Source organism: Xenopus laevis, chromosome 5S, assembly GCF_017654675.1.
Source record: "Xenopus laevis strain J_2021 chromosome 5S, Xenopus_laevis_v10.1, whole genome shotgun sequence".
Classification (NCBI taxonomy): domain Eukaryota; kingdom Metazoa; phylum Chordata; class Amphibia; order Anura; family Pipidae; genus Xenopus; species Xenopus laevis.
In genome coordinates this window covers 9,694,891-9,710,540 of record NC_054380.1, presented here as the reverse complement: position 1 = coordinate 9,710,540, position 15,650 = coordinate 9,694,891, and the positions used below count along the sequence as shown (strand labels likewise).

Here is a 15,650-nt window from a genome sequence, read left to right as displayed (position 1 = left end):
TGCAACACACAACGTGCACAAGAGATAGGAAACTCACTGTAAATATTAAGCTGCAATTCATTTCTCTCTTCCTGTTTTTGGCCCTGTTCAAGGTGCCTCAGCCCAATGCATATTGGCTAATGCAGAAGAGATCAGTGTAACAGCAGCCGCTCACATCTGCCCCTAAACACCTGTGTGGCTAGAGCAGAAAAATATGTGCGTGTGCAATACAGGGCTGCCCCCTACAGGGAATGCCATAGCAGAGTAATTAGTCTATGTGGCAGAAAGTGACAGTTTCAGTGAATTAATGGGCACCTTCATAGGATCGTTACACAGTTAAAGGGGAAGTAAAGTCTAAAATAGAATAAGGCTAGAAATGCTGTATTTTGTATACTAAATATAAACATGAACTTACTGCCCCCCAAGCCTAATCAAACAAATGATTTATGCTTCCAAAGTTGGCCACAGGGGGTCATCTTGTAACTTTTGTTATACTGTACATCTTTGCAAGACCAAGACCATGTACATGCTCAGTGTGGTCTGAGCTTCAGTTGGGAGGTTAATCTTACGGATCGTCATTAATTATCAAAAAAGCACAAGTCAAATGATATCTGCCATAGAAGCTGATGGAGCAAGACTAATATTCAGAACAGACTGCACTGGGTCTGTGGATACGAATCTCTATTCAGTCGCCGGCTGCTCTACAGGAAACAAACAAAGCTACTTGAGTTCTGGGGAGTAAGGTGGGAGGGGCTCCCCCTGCTGTTTGAAAGTATGATTGTTTCCCTGCAGAGCAGTTAGGGACCGTCCTTTCTGTAGCAGTCAGAGCAAGTAAATGAAGGGGGAATATCGCTGCATACAGTCAGGTTTCTTATAAAAACGGTACACATTTTCATATACAGGTATGGGATCCGATATCTGGAAACCGGTTATCCAGAAAGTTCCTAATAGAAAGTTCCTATAGAAAGGCTGTCTCCTAAAGACTCCATTAAAATAACATAATTGAAATTTAAAAAAAGTAATTTACTTTTTCTCTGGATTAATAAAACAGCACCTTGTATTTGATCCAAACTAAGATATAATTAATCCTTATTGGAAGTAAAACCAGCCTATTGGGTTTATTTAATGTTTACATGATTTTCTAGTAGACATAAGATATAAAGATCCAAATTACAAAAAGATCTGGAAAGCCCCAGAACATTCTGGATAACAGGTCCCATACCTGTACAATTAAAACAGAAAAAAACAGTTGCCGGGGTCAGTGACCCCAACAAATGGTTGCAGGTTCGCTATAGAAAAAAACGAATGAAGCTGAACATTGTCTTTAAAAAATACAAGACCAGCCATTAAGAGACTCCTTTACAAATAATGTTTATTTGGCAATGTTACTGCAGGCATATCAGATCCAAACTTCCGAGTATTTGCATTGCTAACAAATAGTAGTACTTGGGGCATTTCCAGCCTTTATCTCATGTTTAACACAGGAAGAGGTGCAGAGAAGATTAAACAGGGTCAATAGTGATAAAACAACACACCCATGAGTGTTGACTGAAAGCAGAGGAGTGGAACGTGGGCCCTGAGGTCATGAAAAGAGATCATTAGTCCTGAAGGCAAAGAAAAGATTTTTCTCTCTTATAGATTAAAATTACTGTCCCTCTAGAGCAGTGATCCCCAACCATTGACTCGCGAGCAAAATGTTGCTCACAAACTACTTGGATGTTGTTCCCAGTGGCCTTAAACAGGTGCTTATTTTTTAATTCCATGCTTGGAGGCAACTTTTAGTTGCATAAAAACCAGGTGTAATGCCAAAAAAAGCCTCCCATAGACTGCTAGTCCACATAGGGGTACCAAATAGCCAATCACAGCCCTTATTTGGTAACTCCAGGGACTTCTTAATGCTTGTGTTGCTCTCCAACTCTTTTTATATTAATAGTAATATAACCATCCCTTTTGGTTTATCGCTGGCAATTTGATGATGAATAAGAGCACTATTCACTATTAAGACATGGTGGAAGTCTCTACTTTAAAGGAGAAGGAAAGCTACGCAGGCATTTTATTGCCAATAGATTAGCTGCAATAGTGCAAGCTAGAATGCTACATTTATTCTGTAGAATGTTTTACCATACCTGAGTATATAGCTCTAGAAGCTCTCTGTTTGTTTAGGATAGCAGCTGCAGTATTAGCTTGCTGTGACATCACTTCCTACCTGAGTCTCTCACTGCTCACTTATAGCTCTGGGCTCAGATTACAGTAGAGAAGGGAGGGGGCGGGGGAAGAGGAGCAAACTGAGCATGCTCAAGCCCTAGCCCTGGAGGTTTATGCTGAAAACAGGAAGTCTGATACAGAAGCCCATGAGTACACAATAGAAGGAAAGAAATGCTGTGTTTCTTTTGACAGAGGACTCAGAGCAGCATTACTTTGAGGGTTTACTGGTATATTTAGGTGGACCTTTCTGATAAGGCTTATTTAGTTTTAACCTTTCCTTCTCCTTTAACACCGATTCTCTATATGACAAAAACACTGAGGGGCAAATTTACTTACGGTCTAATATCGAGGGTTAAATTACCCTCGATATTCGACCGTCGAAGTAAAATCCTTCGACTTCGAATATCGAAATCAAAGGATTTACCGCAATTCGTCCGTTCGAACGATCGTAGGAAAAATCGTTCGTTTGAACGTTTAAATCCTTTGAATCGAACGATTCAAAGGATTTTAATTCATCGATCGAGCGATTTTCCTTTGATAAAAAAATACTTAGAAAGCCTATGGGGACCTTCCCCATAGGCTAACATTGTACCTCGGTAGGTTTTAGTTGGCGAAGTAGGTGGTCGAAGTTTTTTTTTAAAGAGACAGTACTTCGACTATCGAATGGTCGAATAATCAAACGATTTTTAGTTCGAATCGTTCGATTCGAAGTCGTAGTCGAAGTAGCCAATTCGATGGTCGAAGTAGCCAAAAAAATACTTCGAAATTCAAAGTATTTTTTATTCTAATCCTTTACTCGAGCTAAGTAAATGTGCCCCTGGGTGTATCTTCGAATCAGGAACGCTACGCTATTTTGTGTATTTTTCTGTTTTTTTCCCATACACTTTTTTAAGGAATACCGCGACCTTTATTGGATTTGGAACTTTTCAATATCCATTTAGTTGCTTTAAACTGTTGTGTAAATGGAATTGCTATCGATTGGATTTGGAACTGTGTTGAAGGCAGAAGAGAGCCTGATAGGTGGCTGGACTTGGGATACATTTGGTTTGGGATTCTTTTGGTATTTTTTTAATTTTACTTCTATTCTCTTTTTGAATCCTATGGAAAGTTGCTTAGAATGACATTTTCTTTCATTAGGCCACAGTTTTTTTTTGTTTTTCCATTCCCTATAAGTTATACTTCATTGTAGAAATGTTGCTATTTTTGCCCCCTGGCATTGCAGAAGGGGAGCAAACTCTTCCTGTGGCAGCAGAAGTCAAGTTTGTGGCGGCACAGATATGCTGGCCTAGGAATAAGCTATCCTCTTGCTACGCACCACAGAATACCTTGTGGCTACATGAAATACAGCTGGTGTCAAAAATAATGCTTTGTCAAAGCGGCCCATAGAGCAAACGTTGATGCAGAGGAAACCGCACAGGAACCTGCAGTTTCACACTGAGTTTGGGCTGCTAACACATGTCCAAATATAGACACCTCGCCGCTCCATTTCTACTGTTTGACTAATGTCTCCATAGATGTCGAATAAATAAACTTGTACAGGGGAGTCCTGTGCTCAGCAGAACTTCACCGTATTATTTTATTCTTCATATGATTTTGTTCTCTCTTGCTTTGTATGCAAAAACGTATTGCTCTTATTAAAGGAGAACCACATCTTCTATAATGTCTTGACTGGCTGCGTCAATTCTCAGCACTGCTGGTTCTGACTACTGAAACAATGTAACAGAAGGTTAAGAGCTGGAAGAGACAAGTTCTGGTGCATTTTGTACTGCGTGCGAAAGGGAGAAACCGACTATCTGCTTCCTTTTTTTCCCTAAAATTGCGGTGCATTCACAGGCATGGCACCGGCCTCTTAGGACACAGATGGGGTGGATTTCAGTACATGGGGTACCGTCTTATAACTGGAGGTTCGGCCATAGTAGGGTTGGAGTTATGTCCACGTAAACATACGGTATACACTAGAACCCCCATCAGGGGCGCTCCACCAATGAGGCAAAAATGCCGCTCCTGGTAACTAAGAGCCGAATTTCCGGTTTTCAACCCGGAAATTTGGCTCTTCTAGTGCAGAGAGCGCAATTTCGCTCTCTGCACTAGCGTTGTGCAGCGCCCCGACCCCCTCCTGCGCAGAAAATGTGAGCGCCGTGAGGAGGGGTCGGGGCGGCAATGGAAGGCCGCCTCAGGCGGCATAAAGGCGCGGATCGGCGCTGACCCCCATTTTACGTTTTTCAGGGGACCAGAAAAAATAGTGTAAAATGATAGATAGATAGATGTCACCCTCTTATAACTGACAATTTGGCTGCATTAGGGTTGGAGCGATGCCCATATATCTATACATTTGTTATCCACTGGAACTGGAATTTTGACCTTAGCAGGGTTGGGCTTATGCAAATGTATCTATATATCTATTACTCTTTTATACATGGGGCTTTGGATGACACATTTTGATTTCCTTCAGAGTTTTCTCTTAACATTGTTGTAACATTATATTTTCATTACTTTAGGACACTTTAATTGTTGGTGTTACTGTTCCTTTAACTTAAAGGACACCCGTGTGCTAAATGACATGGTTCAACATCCTATAGGGCTGCCAATCAGAGGGGGACAAGTGTCCCGGGCATAAAGGGGGGCCCGGCAGTGCTGCAGTTTTGAAAGAGCCGGGCCCCCTTACAAGCGCCCAAGCAGTGCGGCCATTTCGCAAATTTTAGAAAAGCCGAACAGCCGAAGGACCCGAAGCTGCGAAAAGACCCGAAATCATGAAAGGAGGTGAAGTTGAAGTCCTGAAGCCACGAGTTCAATTCTACTGAACACCAATGTGTGTGGTTTTTTTTTAATTCCCTGGCCACCAATGTATTATTTTAATATTCTATAGGCCCCAGGCACCCATGTTTTAAAAAAAAAAAATTACATTTTTTTGTAACTTGTAAAGGGGGCCTGGCACCAATTTTTTTAAAAAATTTTTTTGGGGCCCCAAATTTTTTTTAACTTGTAAGGGGGCCCCTGCCACCAATGTTTTTTTTTTTAAAGTTTTAAACATTTTTTTTGGGGCCCCAATTTTTTTTGTAACTTGTAAGGGGGCCCTGGCACCATTTTTTAAAAAAAAAAAAACATTTTTGGGGCCCCAATTTTTTTTAACTTGTAAGGGGGCCCCTGCCACCAATGTTTTTTTTTTTTAAAGTTTTAAACATTTTTTTTGGGGCCCCAATTTTTTTTGTAACTTGTAAGGGGGCCCTGGCACCATTTTTTTTAAAAAAAAAACATTTTTGGGGCCCCAATTTTTTTTTTAACTTGTAAGGGGGCCCCTGCCACCAATGTTTTTTTTTTTTTTAAAGTTTTAAACATTTTTTTTGGGGCCCCAATTTTTTTTGTAACTTGTAAGGGGGCCCTGGCACCATTTTTTTTAAAAAAAAAACATTTTTGGGGCCCCAATTTTTTTTTAACTTGTAAGGGGGCTCCTGCCACCAATGGTTTTTTTTTTTAAATGTTTTTTTTTCAATTTTTTGGGGCCCCAATTTTTTTTTAACTTGTAAGGGGGCCCTGGCACCAATTTTTTTTTTCAATTTTTTTTTGGGGGGCCCCAATTTTTTTAACTTGTAAGGGGGGCCCTGGCACCAATGTTTTTTTTTAACTTATAAGGGGGCCCTGACCATCAATAGCTTTTTATAACTTGTGTGTGTGGGGGGGGTTATGGTCTTTCAACTTTGGTGTGGGCGGGATCTGGGGTGGGGCTTGGGTGCCAGTGTGGGCGGGGCCCAGGGGGCCTCAAAAATGTTGTTGTAGGGGGCCCTCAGTGCACTAAGTAGAGGTGGTGTGGGCAGGACATACACTGGCATTAAACAGCTGCAGACTATGAGCTCACCTTGCCCGTGCAATTTGCCCATAAATGGCTGCTTTACTGTCAGATTTAGAACAAAAGGGGAAGAAGAATTGAAAACTCATGAAGTGCCCAATGGCAGGGGGTTCCCAGGCATCTCTGGTCCAGTACAGTAAAAGCTTTGGATTATTCATGAGAAATGAAAATAAGAAATTGTCTAAGTCACTTATCAGCTGCTACTGTAATACGATCCCCAGTACAGCGAGACCGCCAGGGATGCTGGGAAACGTAGTGCAGGAAGGATTTGGAAACCGTCCTCGTTTCTTGCTAAACTCACCCCATTGGCAGAAGGCGGGACGGTGTAAGTCAGAAAGGTTTCAGCCCCAGCGCTGCAAAACACTCTCCCGACACAAACCAATGCTCAGCGCAAACAGGAAGTAAGCAGGGGTCCTCACACTGAGCCTCACAGGTGTCCTAGGCAATGCCTGAAGACAAGACACACGTTTACCAGTAACTAATAGCAAACCCAAAAGTACTGTATAGCAATAATCGCAGTTTGGTGTTTACAACAAAGTACCAGCTGTGTAAGACGTTTTACGCCTGGCTGTATCAGATAATAAATACGAGTTCTGTAACTGGACAAACTGGGTAACCCTTTCCCCTGTAACCATGGCGACCCTGGTGGGACGCAGAGCTATGGAACAGTAAAAGTCCAATGTGATTGGAGAGAAGGCGGTCAGCTGTCTAAATTACCAGTCCAATCAGTGGAAGGATGGGGGGGAATGGAAGCGTGTGCCACGCCCCTAGCCTGTTAACTCAATCTGCTGGGAGCTGGAGGAGGCTGACGGCAAGTGACATGTCTCAGAGTTGTTCTTTTAGTCTGGTATGGTAACATTGCCGTTTGCTGCTAATAACACTTATCATTTCCACTATACTCGTGCAAAGGGAATTACCCATCAGCCCCAGTAACACTCATGCAAAGAAAATTACCCAGCAGCCCCACTAATACTCATGCAAAGGCATTTACCCATCAGCCCTACATAGACTGAACAAGGGCATATTCCAGTAGCCTCTTAGGGTAAGGACACACTGGACGATTTGTCGCCAACGTTTTTAAAAATCAAATCGCGGCGACATATCGCTCGTTTTGTCTCTGAACAAAACCAAATGAAAGACGCCAGCTCCTGTGCCCACAGCGCGTTTGTGAATCGCCTGTAGCTCCAAAACGCACTGAGACCCTTTTCCGAGCGATTTATCAGAAATAGCATGTACTTAGAAAAGCACTGAAATCTCCTAGACACACACACACATACAGATAAGTAGCAGCAATTGTATTCAAATTACAATGCGAACGCAATGACGCAAGAACGCAAGCACGTAAAGACGCCAGGTTACAGCGGGAAGCACAAACCGTTTCCGGTTTGGGTGGAGCATGTACCGCACAGAGTAATGGGATACAAATCGCTCTGTGCCAATAGTCGCTGTGAATCGTCTGTTCAAAAAAGACGATCGTCTTGTCGCCGCGATTTACTTCTTTAAAACGTTGGCGACAAATCGCCCAGTGTGTCCCTACCCTTATACAAAGGCCCAAGGCCAGAAGGCAGTTCAGTCACAGACTCATGTTCGTAGCCTTAGGGCAATGTTACATGAATCAGTTGGCAGGAGGCCCAGACTGGGATTCTAAACAAGTCCTGGTATTTCAGGTATTTAAGGCCCAAACAGCCCCCCCACCGATCAATTAAATAGTGACTTTCTATTGCATCTTACTGCAGCCCCTCTGGCATTTGCCAGAACCCACAGATTGCCAGTCCGGGCCTGGTTGTCATCTGCATGATTTCCAAGCTTGGTGCCAGCAGAATGCCCCTCTCTAAACCTTAATGATAATTGACAGGACTTTTGTCCCATGACAGGCCCGGACTGGCAATCTGTGGGTTCTGGCAAATGCCAGAGGGGCTGCTGCAAGTTCTAATAGACAGTCACTATTTTTTGGGCCTCTGTGTACTTGAAATGCCGGGGCCTATTCTGATTCTCAGTCCAGTCCTGCCCATGAGGTTCTCTCATGGGACAGATGATTATCACATAGAAATGACTGACCCACAAGTGAACTGCCAAGATGGGAATGGCTGAGCACTGCATTGGTCTCTACCAGGGTTGCCAGGTCTAATGTTCAAAACTAGCCAAAGTAGGCTACAAAACCAACCCAAAACAAGCCAAGAGGCACTTCAAAAGAAGCCCAAAATTGCGCAATATGTGCAGTGAAAAAAGGTCTAAAAAATAAATGAATATATATGAAATTATGCCTTTTTCAAATTTTTCCATGAAGCAAAATAGGACAGATTCTCCCGTCGCCGGTGGGTATAGGGGCCCCACAAGGCCCTAATACATATATCATTTCAATAAATATTGGTAAAACTGGTCAAACCTCTCTACATTTTGATGGCCAGCAGATTGAAAGTCACCAGAAAATGCGAGAATGCTTAAGGGTGACGGGAGACTGGTTTACAGAGCCTAAAATCTGGTAACTCCCAACGTCTACACAAGTCAGTCCCATTGCATGTGGGGTATTATAGTTTTACATTAAACTTGCTAGTTGGCAATTCGTTTAACAAAAACTACATTACCCAACATGCATTGGGAGATGCAGGCATGGCACATTAGGGCAAGAAAAAAACTTTGGCTGGTTTCCAAAGTACAAACCAGCCAAAGGCCCCAAAAGTAGCCCAAATCCGTACTTTGGCTAGTTTGTACTTTCAAAACCCGCCTAGGCTTTAAATTAATAGCTCAATTTGGCTAGGAAACCTCCAACCTGGCAACCCTGGTCTTTACAAACTCCTGTCACCAACATAAACAGATTTTTTTAGAAGCGAATCTGGGGAAAGGGGGGTACCATGCAGATTTAACCTCACCCACTGATCTGGTGGCCACACCCACCCAATTATAATGCAACACCAGTTTTGAGGAGTGATAAACATTAAAAGTCAATAATAACCCTATGTGATTGGCCGGCAGTTTCCATGGCAGCCTTGTGATGCCCAGAAGTGAAATGTAGTGATGTGCGGGTTGGCCTGATACCCACGGGTCGGACGGCTTCGGGCTGACCTTAGCACACCTTTTGCAAGCCGTGGGCTGAGCTCTTCTGTCTGCTCTTCTGCCTGCTCTCACCACCCGCGACCTTACACTGCCAGCTTTCGCTTTTATAGGCGCACGCCTGCCCCGCCTATTTTTGTGACACCATCAGTGGGGCGGAGCTTGTCTATAAATAGAAGGGGAAAGCTGGGTGTGCGTGGGGAGGGTTTGGGCCGAGGTTTTTTTGACCCACACATCACTTGTAAAATGCCATTTTTATTATTGGCCCTACCCCTGTTTTATTAAAAAGAAAAAACAAAACACAGGTCACTCAATATATACATCATTTCGTATACAGCGAACCCAACGCGTTTCATGGGTCTTTGACTTGAAAAAATCGGTGCAGTGCCCCTGACGAATGCCCCTGTGCATGGGGGTTGAAAAGCATTGGGTTTCCTGCATATGGCAAAACGATAGATGACAGGCTTGCACAAAACTATACCACAGTCGAATACTGTTGCAGTGTTCAGTTATTTTTATTAAAAGAGGTTCCAACACCCCAACACATAGCTCTGTGGTCCAATTTTGTGCCAGCCTGTCATCTATTGTTTTGATGTTTATACAATATACTTTCATGTATTCTCTAAAGCACAGATTTAGTAAGGCTCGAATGGTAGTAAATTCAAATTTTCAAAATATATTTTGGTCAAAACTCATAAATCCTAATTTTAAACCACCAACTCGAATTTGAAAGTGAGATTTCTTTCACCTCGACCCTGGAAAAAGTTCTAATTCGAATATTTGCCACTTAAAAACTGAGTTCATGTACAAATCAATGGCAGAGGTCCGTTGAACCATTTGAAGATGTCAATTGCCTTCCTGACATTAGAGTTTCTTTTCGGAGGAAAACTCAATTCAAATTAAATTCGTATTCAATTTGAATCGAACTTTCAGATCTTTAGTATTAGATCGAATGTTAGACGTTAAAGGGATACTGTCATGGGAAAAATATTTTTTTTCAAAATGAATCAGTTAATAGGGCTGCTCCAGCAGACTTCTGCACTGAAATCCATTTCTCAAAAGAGCAAACAGATTTTTTTATATTCAATTTTGAAATCTGACATGGGGCTAGACATATTGTCAATTTCCCAGCTCAGTCCTCGAGTTACATATATCCAACTTACATACAACTCACACTTACATACAGAGGCTATTACAGTAATGCACTGTGATTTGCTTGGCCTTTATTAGCATTTAGCGTTAATAAACCACCTGCGCCAATCCCCTCTGGTGTGTGTTGTCTACTGCAGAGCGCAGAAAGGTAAAAATAAATACTTCTTTTCCAGACATTTAAGAAAACCGGTTCACTCCTGCACCATTACCAGGCCCGGATTTGTGGAAAGGCCACCTAGGCCCGGGACTAGGGCGTCAGGATTTTAGGGGGAGGCATGCTGCCCAACCACACCCACATTAGTTCAAAAACACTGGGGATACAATAATTTTTAAAATTTCCCATGCACCAATCCCCATTGCTCCGGTCTAGATGATGAAAATTTGCACGAATAAAGGGGAGGGGACAGGGGTGACAAACGGCAGTGGGCCTAGGGGTGCCCACTATGTAAATCCGGCCCTGACCATTACGATACCAACTGCTGTGATAAGCCGACATTCAAGAATCTATTTTGTGAGTAGATCCGATGTTTCATTAAACCCTGGAAAGAAGCACGCTACACTATATTTCGTTATCTTTTATTTAGGTACTGTCACGTAACTTTTTCAATCTTGAGCGCACCGATCTTTGATAACTTTCTGTTTCAGTTATATAGCAAGTATATAGGCTTATACTCGAGTCAATATATTTTCCCAGTTTTCCTAGGTAAAATTTGGTACCTCGGCTTATACACTGGTCGGCTTATACTCGAGAATATACGATAAATTAAGACAAACATCTGTCTTGTTGCATTTAATGTAAACGAATGTTTCAACTTACATACAAATTCAACTTAAGAACAAACCTACAGACCCTATCTTGTACTTAACCTGGTGACTGCCTGTAGTATTAAAAAGAGAATTAAAGCCTGTAGCTTTATACACTGAACATGGTGTCTACATTATACAAGCGCAGAGGTTCAGCAGCCCTATAACAGTAATGATCCTGACCTTTAAAATTGGCCATAGGCGCTCCCCATCTTGGATCTTGTTAGTCTATCTTTTGTGTGTCAGTGGCACTGCACATGCTCAGTGTGCTCTGGGCTGTTGTTGAGATGCTCAGCTTAGAGTGTGTGGGAAATCATCAAACCATTCGCAAAAAGTGAGGTTGCATCTGTCATAGAAGCACCTTTCTCTAGTCCTCATTCTGATGCAGAATACACAGGTTCCTATGCTACCAAGTAACGTGACTTAGAAGCCTTGTATTGTGTTATATATTATTTATACTGTATATTGTGAGGAGGTCCCTAAGTTCTGGTGACAGCAGCCCAGAGCATGTGCTTGGTGCATCATAACCCAACCCCTCCCACAGGTACCTGCATCGGCCCCTCTCCTCTCCTCACCTCCCCACTCTGCTTGTCACTTCACTAGGGTGGGGGGTGTACATTGAGCTCCATTTACACTGGGCCCAGCACTGAGCATAAAATGAAAACAAAGAAGAAACATGGAACCTGAAGATTTAGGAGCAACGGAGAAGAAATGTTTCCTGGAGAAGAGCAAAGAAGTGAACTTTTATGACCTATGAATGTTTGAAACAAATGAAACCACCATAAAAGATCATTAAATGATGACCCAGCCCTTTGATATGAAGAAAATGCTTGGTTTTTGTTTGGCGCCGGAAATAGGGGCACAGGTTGTTTTGAAATGAATTCACCGGGACTTTCTTGTTTTCCCAGTTGAATTAAAACTTTAAGTGATTTCACTTGGGGGTTTCTTTGCTTTTCTCTAGATTAACAGTTGACATTTTCTTGAATTGTCTGAACCTAATAAACCACCAACCGGACCTCTTCTTCTTTTTAGGATGATTAATGAAGTTACTCTAATGTGGTTCAGCAGCCACGCACAATAAAAAATGAAAACTAATTGCAAATGTCTACATCATACTAAATGTTAATTTAAAGGTGAACAACCCCTTTAAGTTAGTTTGGAGACCTCATACTAGAGACCTTGGCTAGATTCCCTGTGACCCTGAACAAGAATCTCCTGCATTGATTGATGTATGAACCCTATAAATATCTCTTGTGAGAAAAGGACTATATGGTCAGGTCCTTATCACTAATTAACTGCCCTTCTAGTAGTCTTTGTGTGATGAAAGGTCAGCGCCTGTGAGAGTTGTAAGCGAGACAGATGTTGGACAAAAAATGAAATGCACGATCATTCGATTCCCACTAATTTCACGATAATTTGACGAATTGGTCGGATTTCGCTAAAATTGGTCGTTCACCAAAGAAAAATCTTTGCGTCTATGGGGACCTTTATTCTCATTCTCTAGGCTGAAACAATGACGTCACAAGTGATTGTTGTGGGTTCCTGTATGACGGACCTTGTCAGGCAAGTTTGTTGTTACTGGTAAAACACCAATATATTCTGCACTTGTTCCTGTTGTGTGTATAGTGTCATTGTGCTGAGACCAGTCAGATACTGTTATTTACTAAACTCCGAATGCAAAAATCACGAAAAATTCGTGATTTGTTTTATAAAATCAGACTTTTAAAAAATCCCGATTTTTTCGGAATTTATTAAACCCTGAGGATGGAAAAGTCCGAATCTAAAAATCCGGCATTTCAGACCTGTCGAGGTTGCATATAAATCAATGGGAGAAGTCCCAATGGGTTTTGTGCAATACCCCAGAGTTTTCGGGTGAATTTGTGAAAACCGGATGAAAAAATCATGAAAATTTTATTTTTTCCCGAAAAGCAAATTTTAGGGAAAATTTAATAATAAATAAGCGTAAAAAACCAAGCGAATTTGATCAGAGTTTGCAGCAGAAAATATTGAGACTTTGATAAATAAACCTCTATGTGTCAGTCAGAGGAGCTTTTACACATTCTAGTGCTGTGATTGGCTACACTGCAATATATGGTTACAGTTGGCACTCACACCCCAGGGAACAGGCTAATTCTTTTAAATATTACCATTATATTAGTGGTAAGTGCACCTTTAGCCCATGTACAGATGCAGGTAAAGTCGCTGTACTGTGTTAGCCAGTAAGACTGTTCCAGGGCAACCCTTTTGAAATAAAAAACATAACAAAAGTGGTATAAAGGTGATACCTTTATTGGCTAACTAATATAATCATAGCAAGCTTTCAGAACATTTTAGTTACTTTTTCAAGCTGATTACACTGAAGCTGCGGTGTTCTCTGGTATATATACAACATTCAGCTCATAGGTCAAATGACCAACCACAGACAAACCAAAGAGAAGAAATATTGATTGGGGAAAATATGTGCATTTACAGAACCCCTTAGTGACTTCTAATATGCTTATAATTTACAGTAAAGGGAACATTATCCCCAGAGTGATACTTCTTGTTCCTTTATATGGTCATAGAAACCCTCAGTGACTCCTAATATCCTTATCAATTACAGTAGGGGGTACATTATCCCTTATAATACATGAGTGATACTCAAGAGTTCCCTGTCATGCCATACACCACTAGAGCCAAATGATTACAACAGTGCAGGCCACTTTTTTCTACTCTTAAGATTTAAACATATCTTATCAAAACAGCATGCAATATTGTAAGAACTGCTTACAATAACCTCTTATACTCATTCATATCATGAACTGACAGGCCTGCAGCCTTGTGCCTTTATATGGTCACAGAACAACCCCTCAGTGACTTCTAATATCCTTATCATTTACAGTAGGGGGTACATTATCCCTTATAATACATGAGTGATACTCAGAGTTCCCTGTATAACTCAGCCTGCAGCCTTGTGCCTTTATATGGTCACATAACCCCTCAGTGACTTCTAATATCCTTATCATTTACAGTAGGGAGTACATTATCCCTAATAATACATGAGTGATACTCAGAGTTCCCTGTATAACTCAGCCTGCAGCCTTGTGCCTTTATATGGTCACAGAACAACCCATCAGTGACTTCTAATATCCTTATCATTTACAGTAGGGGGTACATTATCCCTTATAATACATGAGTGATACTCAGAGTTCCCTGTATAACTCAGCCTGCAGCCTTGTGCCTTTATATGGTCACAAAACCCCTCAGTGATTTCTAATATCCTTGCCATTTACAGTAGGAGGTACATTATCCCTAATAATACATGAGTAATACTCAGAGTTCCCTGTATAACTCAGCCTGCAGCCTTGTGCCTTTATATGGTCACATAATCCCTCAATGACTTCTAATATCCTTATCATTTGTAGGGGGTACATTATCCCTTATAATACATGAGTGATACTCAGAGTTCCCTGTATAACTCAGCCTGCAGCCTTGTGCCTTTATATGGTCACAGAACCCCTCAGTGACTTCGAATATCCTTATCATTTACAGTAGGGGGTACATTATCCCTTATAATACAAGAGTGATACCCAGAGTTCCTTGTATAACTCAGCCTGCAGCCTTGTGCCTTTATATGGTCACAGAACCCCTCAGTGATTTCTAATATCCTTATCATTTACAGTAGGGGGTACATTATCCCTTATAATACATGAGTGATACACAGAGTTCCCTGTATAACTCAGCCTGCAGCCTTGTGCCTTTATATGGTCACAGAACAACCCCTCAGTAACTTCTAATATCCTTATCATTTACAGTAGGGGGTACATTATCCCTTATAATACATGAGTGATACTCAGAGTTCCCTGTATAACTCAACATGACGTTGATACACCACGGCATCATGTGATAAATATGTCAGTGCTATATACAGAATGTGAAGAACAGGGAGAATGCATCTGAATTTTCTCACATGAGATGAAAGTGAATGTTTCTATATTCAGGAATCCCTTGGTGCAGAGGAGTTGGTCTCTGGCTGGTCTCCCTGCTCTTGCTTTTAGGCCACAGTACAGTAAGACGTATGGAGTCCTCAGCAGTGAGGTCACTACAAACCAGTGTTTATGACATCCATTACTATGGCAATAGACTGTGAGGTCACTAGCTTTATATTCCCTGTCTCATTGCCAAATAGAATGGTATGAGGGGTCACAGAGACTGAACTGAAATGTAAGATTGAATCCAGAGAAGCGGGAAAGGATTGGCTTGTTCCTGCTCGGAATGGACATGGAAGTCGGCCAAATGCAGTTAGTTGCGCTGCAAACATCTCACTCTGTTACTTGGAAAGTGCAAACAGCTCCCGGTTGCAGGCGGACGCCCATAGAAATGATATAAATCACGGATATGAACAATCGTGTGTTGGATAAGTCCAATTCTCACAGGGCGCTTGCAAGCTGAAATCCGCCATGGGACGCCAAAACGTTTTTTAGCCGAAACACCAATCGTCAAGAAACTACCAAATCAATGCACTGGTAAAACTGACGGGTTTGCTTCAGAAACACTACTATAATTCATATAAACAAGCTGCTGTGTAGCAACGGCTCAAATTTAAAAAAGTCTGTATGGCACAGGTTAAATAGTG

General features: G+C 41.7%; 1 long non-coding RNA gene across 2 annotated transcripts in view; it reads right to left on the bottom strand.

Moving 5' to 3' along the window:
• LOC108717668 overlaps positions 1-6,658 on the bottom strand; it is a 99,369-nt gene extending 92,711 nt beyond the window's left edge. Inside the window, exon 1 of one of the 2 annotated variants that reach the window (XR_005961517.1) lies at positions 6,330-6,658. This is a non-coding gene — a long non-coding RNA (uncharacterized LOC108717668). The remainder of the gene's footprint in view (positions 1-6,329) is intronic. The other variant, XR_005961516.1, reaches the window with a different exon arrangement.
• Positions 6,659-15,650: the final 8,992 nt, after the last annotated feature.